Below are 14,494 nucleotides of genomic sequence, written 5' to 3' on the forward strand. Positions count from 1 at the left end.
AGACAGTTTAGAGCACAAATAAGTACAGGAATAGCTCCTTAAATGAGTGAATATAACAATAAAAATAATTTACTCAAATGAAGAATCTCCTTTTTGGATTTCCTCAAGGTGGATGAAGAGTTGAATGAACGCTTGAGGAGAAAGTGAACTTTGATTGAAGACTTCTTGAAGGCTTTGAAAGAGCTCTTGATCAAGGTTGAAAAATTGGCTTGAAAAACCCTCTCTTTGAATGCTCTTGAATGCCCTTTTGAACGCTCTTGCTTTTCTCTTTCACAATCTCTCGTGTATATTGTAGATTCCTTGTCTCTCTCGTTTAGATTGTGGATCCCCTTTCTTTTTCTCTCGTGTATATCGTTGATCTCTTTTTTCTTTCACCTTTTGAAACCTTTTATAGCTTTAAGAAACAAGGGAAAATATTTTAGGCAGAAAAAGAGCCGTTAGAGCATTTTAAGGAAGCATAAAAGGTAATTAAAACGGGCAAAAAACTAGCCGTTTCGGATAATTTTCGTCGCAAGGGTCGACTCATGAGTCAACTCATGCTTCAGGGGTCGACTCATGAGTCGACCTCTGTTGCAAAAACCAGAGATGTTGGTTTCTGGATTTTCTTGGCCCAAACATGCAGAAGTCGACTCATGAGTCGACTCATGCCTTGTGGGTCGACTCATGAGTCGACTCACAGGTCGTGCCAAGCCAGAAAACCAGCGTGCCAAGGGAAATTTTAGCGTGCCAATCAGCTCATTGTGCCATGAGTTGACTCATGAGTCGACTCATGCACTTCAAATATTCATAACTTCAAAAATATAAGTCCAAAAATAATAAAATTTTTACCAATAGATTACAAATCATTAGTTCTACCAAATGATACTATCAAATCAAGGTTTTAGTAAAATTACGATTTTGCTCCTGAAGAGCATAAAGACTTTTTCAAATAAAAATATTTGTATCCCTTCAATCTGCTTTGTAATCATCAAAATCAATCTAGGAGCAACAACCTGATCATCATCAAAAAGACACAACTAAATCAATATATTATGAATGATAATTCCGACAACCAGATGAGCATCAGGTGTGTGGCACCTCTAATGATCATCTAAACTGTTGGACTCATTATCATCCAACTTAATAGGAAGCTATTATCTAGTTATCACCTTAACTATTTTATTTTAGGGACCTAATAATTTTAGAAGATTTAATTAGTTCAATTGAGAGATGAGAAGAGACTTGACCAGTTAATCTTAATCCTCCTACTGACTTTACCAAGTCAAATTAAAGAAAATCAGACATAAGCTGGTCCAGCGAACCAGTCATGAATCCTTCCACTTACTTCATCAAGTCATAAAGAGGACTCAAGATAAGTTGAACTAGGGGCATCTAAATCGATCACACTAATTTTCTAGTTAGCATGGATCAACCCCAATCATTAAGTGATCTAATCAAAATATGATTCACCATATTGGCTAGATAAGTGAGATCAGTAGGAGGGATATGTCATTAACTCGATATAGATTCAATCTATGTGAATAGCTCCTAATTAATGACCACCGATCATAGCTACCATACTTAACTTAGACACCAACTGGTTAGTCATTTTCAATTTGATCAACTTATAGATTTGGGTTCGATCACGGAGCTACGATCAAAGTCCATATTGATCTAATCAAAGACATAGACTTGACCAACTATAACTATTGAAATTGATCAAGAGAAAAAATTAATCCAATCAGAATTAACTTTTAATTAGATTTGATCAATTACTAACATGGTCCATTATCAATGATTTCTAACCCTAGGTCTAACTCAGTTAAATGGACTTGACTCGAGCTAACCCATTAACCCATAAATTATAAAATTAATGTCTTAGATCTTTGATTCTCAAATCTTGATCACTTAATTCTCAATTAAGTTTTGGGCTGACATGAGTTCGGATTCGATGTTTGAAAATAATTTTTAATTTTATAAAATATTTTTACAATCAATCATCTAATGATCAAAATAGTAATTTTAGATCTAATATATATTATTTCAGATCTAAAATAAAATTTTAAAATTTTTTTCATTATTCATCATTATGAAAAGATCACATAGCACCCCTACACGTCATAGGAGATCCCATCAAATGGGTAAATAGAGTTAAGAAACCCTGATTTCTCCTACGATCGAATGGCTATGAGGATCTATCCAATCAGATTACTATACTACTCAGATACTAAATTAATTATTTAGATCTAATCTAAATAATTAAATTCAGATTATATAAAGAACAGCACAAATTAGGACAATCTTTGCACTGTAAGGGGTAAACCTTATAGCAGGATAATCTTATATCAGTTTGTGCGATCAGATCTATAATAATTTTAAATCTAAATATGATATATCAAATATAATCTAAATTAAATTATAGATCTAAATACATATAATATCATATCATATCGAACCTAGCTTTGATACGACTGTAAGATAACGCAGGGGTTTCATGCATGCATTTCAAAAATTTTTAGCGAAAGAATATTAGATTAAACTATTTAATCTACAAATATATGCATAAGATCTGATCTTAAAATTTTTATAAATAGATCTATAATATGAATTTATATGCATAAAAATCTGAATCTAAAATGACAAGTGTATGAATAAAAAATAATATTTAGTAATAGATCTAATCTACCACTTCTAGGATTTCAAACCCAATACTTGAGCATGGATAGTCGAACTTCATGATCAAGTATATAGATCTGAAAGTTTTCTCTAATTTCTCACAGCCGCAAAAGCATCCGGCCTCTACGAATGGTCCACACGAAGTCTACGGCCTCTATGGAGCGTTCGGCCTCTACAGGATTATCTTCTGATTTTCTCATGCATAAATTGATTTTATGCAGTGAGAAAAGGTGTGAGAAAAGACATGAGACCTTTTGGGTGGTGCAAGGGAGAGAGTCTCATTCATCTGAGACTCTAGGATTTATTGGATTTCTTTCAAATTCAATCCAATTAGATTCAAATAAAATATGATGAATCTAATCTAATTAGAGTCCTATAATCTTAATTAAATTTGAGTCATTTTTTTCTTACCGATTAGGTCATCTCATAACATAATCAAACCTGATCTGATTGAATCTAATTCAATCGGACTTGATTCAGACTTTAATACTCAATCAAATTGAGCTAATTAGTGATCTAATCATTAATTAATCCTTCATTAATGATAGAATTCAAGTCCAATGGGACTCTTCATCAGAGTCTCCGTCTAGTGGGACTCTTCAGCAGAGTCCCCATCCACTGGGACTTTTGAGATTAGCCATGTGATCGGAGAGAAACTTCTAATATGTGTGATCATGTAGATTTGAATCTAAACTGGTAGCACAGAAACAGATATCTGTACCAATCGGAGTAACCATCGAGCAATGGTACCCGATATCCGGATAGACCGAATGTATGCAAAGCAATACTCAAGAACCTACTTTGATATAGTTACCATATAATTCATCCCTTTGATCCTTAATGCTAGGATGACTTAGAGTTTAAACTATCAACTCTTAATAGTACATTCATTATGTGTCTCAATCTACTAAATCCTGTGACTCCTCATAAAGATTGCCCTGGCCAAGGTCTTACTAAATTGAAACGCAAAGTATTCTCTCCAATCCTTCGGAGTGCTTAATTCCATCTTGATTCACGCACCGACTTCACAAGTACTTGACTGTACCCAAAAACCTCCGATCCTAAATTAAAAATTCAGATAGTCTGGCATTAAAGTACAGTGAGTTGCTTGCAAGTCATCGTGGTGATCTCAGGTCGGAGAGACACTTATACCCATATCCCTTCGGAGTGACTCTTGACAATAGAGTGCTTCGAAGTTGGTCACGTTCAGTGAAATATACTCCTACATTTTACCTATATGCTATACCAACATCTCTATGCTCCTTGATTAAGAGAACAACCAACTTATATGACACATAATGACCTACACTTAATATGTCTATCATCCTAGTAGTAGCATATTATTTGGTTGCAAACTTATTTAAGGACTAAACGATAAATCTTTCTTTATTGATTTAAAATAGTCCTAAGGACTTTCATTATAATACAAAAATTTGATATAGAAGATGTACAAGCTTATGATAAAAAATTATCAAATAAATATTTTATTAATTAATTCATATACAATTACATTAATAAGCTCAACCATCAATAGATTGACGATTGGCTTTGGGACATAATTTTCAACATCAACTATTAGAGCCTTTGCACCCACAAATACACATGCCACATAGCACCCATGGGACGTCCCATACTAGTTGCACATGCCCTCTAATAGGTGGGTACATCCAACTTGATCAAATCAAGTGGCACCTAATCAAAACTATCAAGAAAATTAATTAAGGACTTAAATCCTTAATTCATTTGATCCAAAATCCTAGGCACCCAACAATTAGAGCCCAATAAATTTAATTCATTTATATTATTAGCAAGTAATTAAATTTAAACTAATCTTATCAAATAAAAAATTCAAATATAAAGAAAAAATTAGGTCTAACCATGTGCTAGCAAGGTTATCCTGAATCCAATAGGATTTTTCTAAATTCAATTGAGACTTCATAAGTCCAACTGCTTATTCTAGATCTAATCTCCTTATTGTATGACTCCATAGGTTTAATTCTATCTGGTAGTGAGATATACAATGATCTTTATCATAGTACTATTGAAATTCTTTTCAATAGATCGGAATAATTTCACTCTAACTCATCAAGGATTGTCGATCTTGAGTAACCCTAATGAGCTCTCACTATCCACCAGTGACACCTATCAGTATATAGTAGCAACTCAGTAGAATCGAAAAAGAACTTCAAGGTGTAGTTCACATGTGATTCAGTCTCTCTATCGTGAGTTCTAACTAGATCGTAGGCCAAGGATAAATCATCAAATGTCATCATCAGTCATATGATAGATTCGATCAGATTAAGTCTAATTGTGATCTTTATGAAAATTTTTTTTCATCAATCACACTACTGTGGTCATAGACTCTCAGACTTAGCCTCTCAAATCTCATATGATTACTCTTCTCTATCAAGGTTGATAGATTTCATCTTGATGTGTATCCTACTTCTACAGTGGACTAACTATCGCCAACATCTACTACAAGGGCTCGTTGAGACCATGTTTATGTGTCAATCAAATTCTAGCAGCCTCACTGCGAGCAGTCATACCATCGTAGGTCAAAAGATCATTCACACAACTACAGTATCGAAACAATCACTGATGATCGAATAGAAATCTAAGTAATTTCTCATATGGTCACACTCAGTACTAGTTATTCTCTAACAACTACTCGTACTCATCACTCAGTGTCTCTACACTATAGATCAGAGACTCATCTATCTCGAAAGAAGTAATTTATGCACCGATCTATCCAGATCGATAATCATCTTGATAATGATACTATGATCGAGAGTATTTAAGAATTAAATACATGTCTCTAATTCTCAATACTTTGAGAATATGTATCAAAATATTAATTCTATAGATGATTCAAAGATACATCACATTTGAATGAAAAATAAACTTATTCTTTTATTGATCAAATCAATATATTAAGTATAAAATTGTGTCCTAGCTTTATTATAATGTGTCAGCCATATTAGCTTCTAGGACATATATCTAATATTATGTTAGCACTATAGTGTTGGTTTTGACATAGAGAATATTTGTTGTATTTTAATGTCATGTTCATGTAATCAGATAGTTTGAAAGTTTTTATTGTTCATATATTATAAACTTACTTATTGGGTGCTCCTTAAGAAAGCTTGAACGTCTTTTCTTAATCAGAATAATTTGTTAGATGCTGCTCCTCTACCTCTGCCTCCAGCAACTACACTATTATAAAATAATATTACACTATTATAAAATAAGACTACATTATTATAAAGTAACCTACACTAATAAAGAGTAATACTTCACTATTACAAAAAAAATACTTCACTATTATAAAATAGTATTGCAATGAGAGTATACCATACTTTTGTATAAAAATACTATATCGTTCTATGTTCATTTATGCCAAGTACCATCCGATTCGCACACAAAAGTCATGGTGAACATTTAAGACGTTGTTAGATATTATGACATATTTTAAGGTTACTATACGTGATGTTTCGACTCAACCATTAAATTTTGCTAATACCTTTAGATGTTGCAGAATGATGTATGACTCCATGGCACACTTCAATGTTACCATAATTTTAATCATGTACAATATCCATATGTTTCTCCAATATCCATAAATATTATTTAATGAATACAAAAATAATTGATAATGCTCTTCAAGTATAAAATGAGATACACCATTAACACTCTTAGATAATCCCAACTCAATGCTATGCTATTATAAGGTAACACTACATAGTGGATAAAGAATACTTCCTTGATCATAAAACCATATTGTATAGTGGATAAAGAATACTTCTTTGATCATAAACCATACTGCATAGTGGATATGGAATACTTGATCATAAACCTACCGCATAGTGGAAAACAACTTTATAGTTCATATATTGTGAACTTACTTATTGGGTGCTCCTTAAGAAAGCTTGAAAGTCTTTTCCTAATCAGCATACTTGCTCGAGCACACTCTATCTCACTTATTGATCTTTTCAATTCAGCATACTTGCTCCAAGCATAATATTTTTAAATTCAAGTGGGGAGTTAGTGCATCGTAGTATTATTTTATCATAGTGCAATATTATTTTATCATTATAAAGTATTGCTTGATTATATTAAAATATTATTTTATACTATACGGTATTGTACGGAGCATACCATACTTTCATATAAGAATACTATATCCGAAGCCTTCCTACCCACCTCTTCATCTTTCATACCAGCTGAAGTCTCAAACTTGACATAACAAATCCATATCTTCAAGTACTTTATTCGATCAAGTAACCTCTCATAGAGTTGCTTTGTTCTCTCATATTCACTCCCTGATATCTCGAAGTCAATATAAGCGTTCCACAACAACTCTTGCATGTCCAATGCAAATTGAGCAATCACAAATTCAAATATTACTCAAGCACGCTCTATCTCACTTAATGATCTTTTCAAATCAGCATACTTGCTCCAAGCATAGCAATTTTAAACTCAAGTGAGAAGTTACTTTATCATAGAGTAGTGCAGTATATTTTATCACTGTGAGGTATTATTTTACCAAAGTAAAATATTTCTTTATTATATTAAAGTATTATGCAATATTGTACGAAGCATAGCATACTCTTGGTGCATATTCTTCTATAATAAAGTATTATTAGTGGTACAACAACATCATGAAATGATTATTGATACATAGTGCAACCGCTGCATTCAAAAGGTGATCCTAGCGCTCTTATTGCCTTGTACACTTTTGGCGTCCTGTCCCTCTTTCATTTATTACACTCATCATGGTTGTAGGATAATGAAGTACTGAAAGAAAATATCGACCACATTAGACAAATAAGGCAAATAAAATAATAACTAGAGATCTTAACACAAAATGATAAATAATTCACTAAGACATTATCAAATGCCTTCATTATAATAAAATAAGGCAACAACACAGTATCAAATGCCTTCATTGCAATATAATAAGGCAACAACACAGTATCAAATGCCTTCATTGCAGTATAATAAAGCTTCAAGCTCCTAAGAGATTCTCTTCGTGCATGCACAGCATAGGCCTACATCTAGCATGAAATCCCGTGATGCACACTCCAAGACTGATAAAAATACGATGGAATCTTCTTGTATCATCAAAAATCTTATAGTCTATAATGATGCCTATGTTCACTAATTTAAGGGCTCTACAATAAGGCTCAAGCTTATCATACGATAGATGATCGAGACCACGAATCTCACTCATAGTCGTTTCCTTTTCATGCCATGCTTGATAGTATTTGAGCAACACGTCTTAATTTTCATAGATATTGGCCATAATTTTGATAGGCTAGTAGCAAGGCATAGATGGAGGGAGGGAGGGAACTAAGGTATGCTATAGTTACCAATAGTAATGGTATAAAAATAATTTTGTTCCTATGGGTAGGCCCTTTTAACTTATGTTTCTAACGGGGGGTAGCTTTTACTTAAAACTGAAACGGGGAGTTCTTTTTAACTTTAAACTTAAACAGAGATTTTTTTCTAGTTTTTCTTATTTTATAATAGTGCAGTACTATTTTATAATAGCGTAGTTGTTGGAGGCAGAAGTAGAGGGGCAGCATCTGACAGATTATTCTGATTAGGGAAAGATATTCAAGCTTTCTTAGGGAGCACCCAATAAGTAAGTTTACAATATATGAACAATAAAAACTTTCAAACTATCTGATTACATGAACATGATATTAAAATATAATAAATATTCTCTACATCAAAACCAACACTATAGTGCTAACATAAGACTACATTACCGAGACTTTTTACTATATAAGCATTTTAACAATGAAAATTACTGACACTATAACAACCCATCGACTTAACCACTTAATCTGCTTTTCAAGTTTATTCAGTTTCCACTTGACTTTACTGATTTGGTATTTTAGATCCATCAGTTGGCAGTTGATTTTATCACACAAAGCAAAATAATCATATTTATTGCCTTGAAATAAACAAACAAAATTGTTAATATGCCAATTGCTATTTAAGCTAATATGTAAAGGCATAACACTTTATCTTTATACTCCTTTTCTAATGTATAAATAGAATCTTCTATTGAAATTCCTGGTGGTCTGAGATAGTTTAACTACACATGCCCCCTTTCTGTATGGACATCTCACGTCGAAAGCACCAGCCTAGGATAAACTCTACGCCAAATCCCTCAGAAATAAAAAATAAGTGATGATTGGGACATTCAAATCATCCCAAACACAAATATACTTATCGCTGTACTCATGTCTACGTTCGATCAATCCAATGTTTGATGATTTCTTCTGATAATACCGTCGAATGTCTGATGACCTCCTCAAGCTCCCTTTCCTCAGGAATATGGGTTTAAATTTGGAGAAGAGGATAACCAAATGGCAGTGATTAAAACTCACATAAAAAATAGAATAAAAGATTAAAATTTTATTTCATTACCACAATCCTAGTAGGAAGTGTGTGCATCAAGTGAGCCTAACTTTGAATTATTTCATTTGAAAATCCATGGTGTAAATCTAGATAGTTTCCAAATAACATATCGACAAGCAAAATAAGGATTAATTACCATAAAATTTATCATATATTAAAGTCTAAGATATCATAGTTTACTTATAGTTGATAACTTAACATTACAGAGCCAATTATTAAGAGATTCATGCTTTCCATCATCTTTAGTAAATTGGGATAGATTCTAAGTTTTAAAGAAATTATCATAGCCTCCAACAAAAAACCAAATAATGCATCAAAACCTATACTTCTAGCATACCATAGAAATATCTAGTGAAGGTCTTGGCATTACACGTAATGTACAAGAAAACATCTACTACAAAAGATAACCCTCTTTTCTTATTTAAGGATCCTAAGCACTAAAACCGTATAGAAGTACTAAATATGCATAACAGTGTATGATTAATGCACAATGCAGTACAAACTTATATCAATTAAGCATCATTAAGCATGCAATTTGAATTATTTCTCATTCAATCATGAACAACAAAAATTTGACCAACAAATGAAGGAGTTATGACTAAACGGAGCCAAGCTTCCTTAAGAAAGGATATTGCTTTAAGGAAGAGTGCAAAAACTAATCTTGCTCATATACCTCTTGCTAATTTTGATAATAAAATGGATAGATCTTCTTCACATACAAAGATTGTAATTCTTAAACCATATTCTGAAAGAAGTGATGATACCTAAGAGTCTTAGGTAAGCTCACCTAAAAAATAGAAAAGAAAATAATATGCGAGACTTTTTGGAAGAGGTAAGGAAAAGGCTCAATTTTGAAATTCGAAAAAAATCTAGGCATGATAAAACAATCAGATGGACTAATATAGACACTTGCTCTAGGGAGAGACTAATTGATCCAAAATAAATAGCAAGAGACATAGCAAAACAAATAAGAGAGGCTATTTTTTTTTTGGTAAGAAGTAGCTAAAGTTTGTTTTAAAGAGAGAAATGTTTACAGAACTTCACAGAAAAAAAGATTGCCAATACAGAGGATATCCTACAGAACAAAAAAATTATGAAACAACAAGGTACAAAACAGAACAAAAGTAAATATCGGGATTGAGAATTATGTAGTTATGATCCTTTGCCAAAAGTAGTAGAACCATCAAAAACCATGATAAGCTAAACAACAAAGCAGCAAGGTGAATCAATATGGTAGAAGGGAGGATTTTTGTTGTAGTAGCATACAGTAAAACATAAACCTGTTTAAACAGCACCAGACACACCTGCATATTGCACAACCCGATCCATTGAAGCATCATATAGAACGACGAATGATAAGTAGTCAAACACAGAATCCATAAGGAAATGACCCATAATTCCTTGAAACAGCTGTATAGTGAGTAAATGTGTTGGATGGTGCTTGCTATAGAAGATTCTTGAGGACAGCGAAACGACAATAACCCATTTATCATAGTAAAATATATGAGTATGTATCTGTGATGGTAGGCCTTATGAAAAGGAATGAGAGGTAAAGCATCATGGCATGTGTTCCCAGGTTGTGTGAGATAGGAAAGGAAGAGGGCTACAAATTATAAAACTAAAAAATAAATATTACATTGCCAACGGAAGGCCAAGTACTTCAGTCTCGAGAAAGAAAGCATACAGGATTTCAATTAGGAGTAAAAAAAGCTTACTAATTGGGATTTCTTATATCGGCCTCTGGGCATAGACATTGCTCTGACGTAATGGAGGGAGGTAGAAGCACCAATGGGAAGGCGAAGAGTATGCTCCTTCGATGTGATGGGAGGAGACAGCAATCGGCGGGGGGATCAACAAAATAGAGGGAGGCGGCCACTGGTGGGGAGATCAATAACGTAAGGGGATCATGTTAGACTGCAAGCAGGAAAGATGGAGCACCAACTTAAGGAGATCAGAGGTCGGAGACGAGCAGCAGAAGGGAGGGCATGCGGTCACGTTGGAAGTTGAGGGAGCATGCGGTGGAAGTTACGGTAAACAGAATAAGAGAGAATGAGAGTTTATATTTGTTTAAACACCTATAAAAAGCAACAGGATAATTTCACTATATTTGGGGAGCCCCTTTCAACGGGATAATTTCACTAACGCGAAGAAGTTTTTATTTAAAACTGAAAGGGGTAGTTACTTTTAAGTTTGAAGTGGGAATGGAGATTTTTCTCTAGTTAACCATTAAAAAGCAAAATGACAAACTATTATAAAAAAAATAGAATAGTATCTGTGTTGCAAGCTTTTTGGGAGTTTTTGTACTTGCATAGTTTTTTACATGAATGAATACAGTATACCTTCTATCAAAAACAAAATAAAATGAAAAGGGAAGGAAAAGGGTATCTCGAACCCCTCCAATTCGCAAAAATTCCAAGTTGGATCTTCTCCCTATCGGGCACCAATTGCCTATCCTAATTGGTCTCTATTGGACGTCAATGTCCGCTCCCAGCAACCCTTTGTATTTGGACCTTCTCTTTCTTTGCCCCGTTAGCACGAGTCTTTGAAGATGGGAAGAAATTGAAGGATCCATATAGAATGTATTTTGTCCACACCGAAGTTTGCTGGGAAGCAACTATAGCAGATGGAAGGAGGTGGAGGGAGGTGTGGGTCGATAATGTAAAGATAGATAAGTTTTTTAATTGTTGGTGAAAAAAATGGGACGTATGTGCCCTATTTTAGTTGAAAAAGGAAAAAATAGAGATCACCTGCAGGCGAGGGGAGAACTTTTTAGTGTGTAAATTACCGTTAGTCAGCCATTCTAGCTGTCCTATGAAGTACAAACTATAAACCACTCCCTCCATTCTTCCTCCCTCATATCCCTTTCGCTTGTGTTAGACATCCCATGTCTACCACTTCCATAGAGCATATCTTTGAATACCAGAAACATACGACAAAACCTAAATATCTACTAACTCATTTTTCTAGATACCCTGTATATGATTTTTTTAAAAAAAAATAAAATATAATTATTTAATTTAAATATTTAAAAATATTATTTAAAAAACTAAATATCTAATTACAAAGGGAAGCTCCGGAACTCACGTTACTCGACCGGACGCTGTAATCCGCAGATCTTTCTCGGGTGCAGATTATATCTTCCGCGCGAAAGATTGATAAACCTTCTTTCGTGACCTGAACCGTTGGATCACGCAATAGTGGCTTTAAGACCGTGCAAAACTCAATCCAACGGTTTACGCCGCGAAAAAAAAAGATCAATCATACTTTCGCGCGAAAGGTATACAAGATAAGCGCTCAATTTCGCATTGACTGTTCCACCGTCCTTCCAACCTGTCGTTTTAGACTTCACGGTTGCCTCGGTTAGCGTCGGGTCTCCGTTTTCCGATCATATCATCATTTCCGTCTCTGGGAGTTCTCACCACGGCCATAGCATCAATTAGCTATGTTCCCTTCCCTCTCCTCCTCTTCCCCGCTCTTCCCACTATGCCTCCTGTTCTTCTTCTTCGTCCTCAACCACTCCCCTCCAACCGCCACCGACCCCCTCTACCAAAGCTGCGGCAAGACCGGCAAATACACCACCAACAGCACATACGCTTCCAACCTCAACATCCTCCTCACCTCCCTCGACTCCAACACTTCCCGCTCCGGTGGCTTCTCCAACTTCACCGTCGGCCAGAGCCCCAACCAAATCTCCGGCCTCGCCCTCTGCCGCGGCGACACCAACGCCTCCACCTGCCGCTCCTGCCTCGACACCGCCATCCAGGACGCTCCTAATCTCTGCCCCTACGACAGCAGCGCCGTCATCTGGTACGATGACTGCCTCCTCCGCTACTCCAATCTGCGCTTCCTCTCGACCATCGACACCTCGAACTCGGACGAGATCTTGATGTATAACGTGAACAACATAACCGACCCCAGCCAGTTCAACAAGCTTGTCGGCGTGCTCACGAACAGGATAGTCGACTGGGCTGCCTCCAACTAGACCAAGATGTTCGCCACCGGGGAGATGTTGAACTACACCAACTCTCCTTTTCCGACGATATATGGGCTGGTGCAGTGCACTCGGGACCTGTCGAGGAGCAAGTGCCGGCAGTGCCTCACCGGCATACTTGACCCGTTACCCGCCGTGTTTAAGGGGAAGCAGGGAGCGAGGGTGCTTGGAGGGAGCTGCACTTATAGGTACGAGATATACTCCTTCTATGAAGGGACACCGACGCTCAGGCTTCAGTCGTCGCCAGAGGCAGCACCGGCACCGGACCCCTAGCGCCTCCACTTATTACTCCGCCCGGAGGGGGATAAGATTGTTACTTCTAGCACTTGTGAAAGTTATAATAGCCTAGAGTTCAGTTTATGAACTGCCTCTGCATTCTTGGTTTCAGAACTATGACTTTATCTCCAAATAGATCAGCCTTTCCGGATCTACTATTTAATATTTCTGGTTTTCTTATCTATTTATTGTCCTATCAATTTGAGTCCTAAATATGCATCTTTCTACATAAATTTAATTGATATGATTAACTTTGCCCTTGCCTGTTTTCTAGTGTTTGCAATTCTATGAATTCGGAATTCTGTTTGTCGGTAAAATAAAATTTGGACATATTTTGTAGTTTATCGAGATGTTTAGATTCAGCATGTGTTACAGCTGAACTTTTGGCTTTTCTTCGCCCCATCAAATGTGTGATTCGCTAGCTCATTTGTTTTCTAACAAAGAACAGAGTTTGATTATTTGTAATGAAATTTCTTAGATCAATTTTGATCTCCTTCAATTTTGTACTATATCTATGGTAGTTGAAGTCTGGATCAAAGTTTAAGATATGATTCACTCTATTTTTTTCAGATAAAAGCTATTCACACTAAGTGGTTCTTATTTAGGATTAAGATATACTATATTTATTGTTATATGTTTATCTGTTATTTTTGAGATGTATGCTTTACAAAATATTTAAATAAAATTAAGATCCTAGAGTCATCGAGGGGGACAGAGCTTAGCGTATAAAGAACCTTCCAGCAATGGGAACCAAACCTCTATGATAGGAGGTCCCTTGAAGGAGATTTAATATATTAATAACAAGCTAATTAGTTGGTCAGGAAACACATATAGTTTATTTGATATACAAATAATAGGCTCCATCTCATCCCTATGATGATTAGTATTTCTATATAGTGATTAGAAAGAATTTATCTCTGAATGAGATCCGAGAGGTATTCCTCGAGATGTGACACTATACATATCTCTAAAGGGACTCACCTATATGAGAGTATTTATACATGACTGTAGACATAATATATAAGCTATCTCTAATAATTCTTATGAAAAATTAAGATACATGTACAGGGTCACTAATAGACAGATTCGCGATGGAGAATTCTGTACTGTATATATGGTAGTTGAAGTCTGGGTCAATGGAAT

The 14,494-nt window shown here is 35.2% G+C and overlaps 1 pseudogene; it reads left to right on the forward strand.

Annotated features, from left to right (window-relative positions):
• The first annotated feature begins 12,417 nt into the window (after positions 1 to 12,417).
• Positions 12,418 to 13,616, forward strand: LOC140858550 (cysteine-rich repeat secretory protein 38-like; annotated as a pseudogene).
• Positions 13,617 to 14,494: the final 878 nt, after the last annotated feature.

Source organism: Elaeis guineensis, chromosome 6 (genome assembly GCF_000442705.2).
Source record: "Elaeis guineensis isolate ETL-2024a chromosome 6, EG11, whole genome shotgun sequence".
Classification (NCBI taxonomy): Eukaryota; Viridiplantae; Streptophyta; class Magnoliopsida; order Arecales; family Arecaceae; genus Elaeis; species Elaeis guineensis.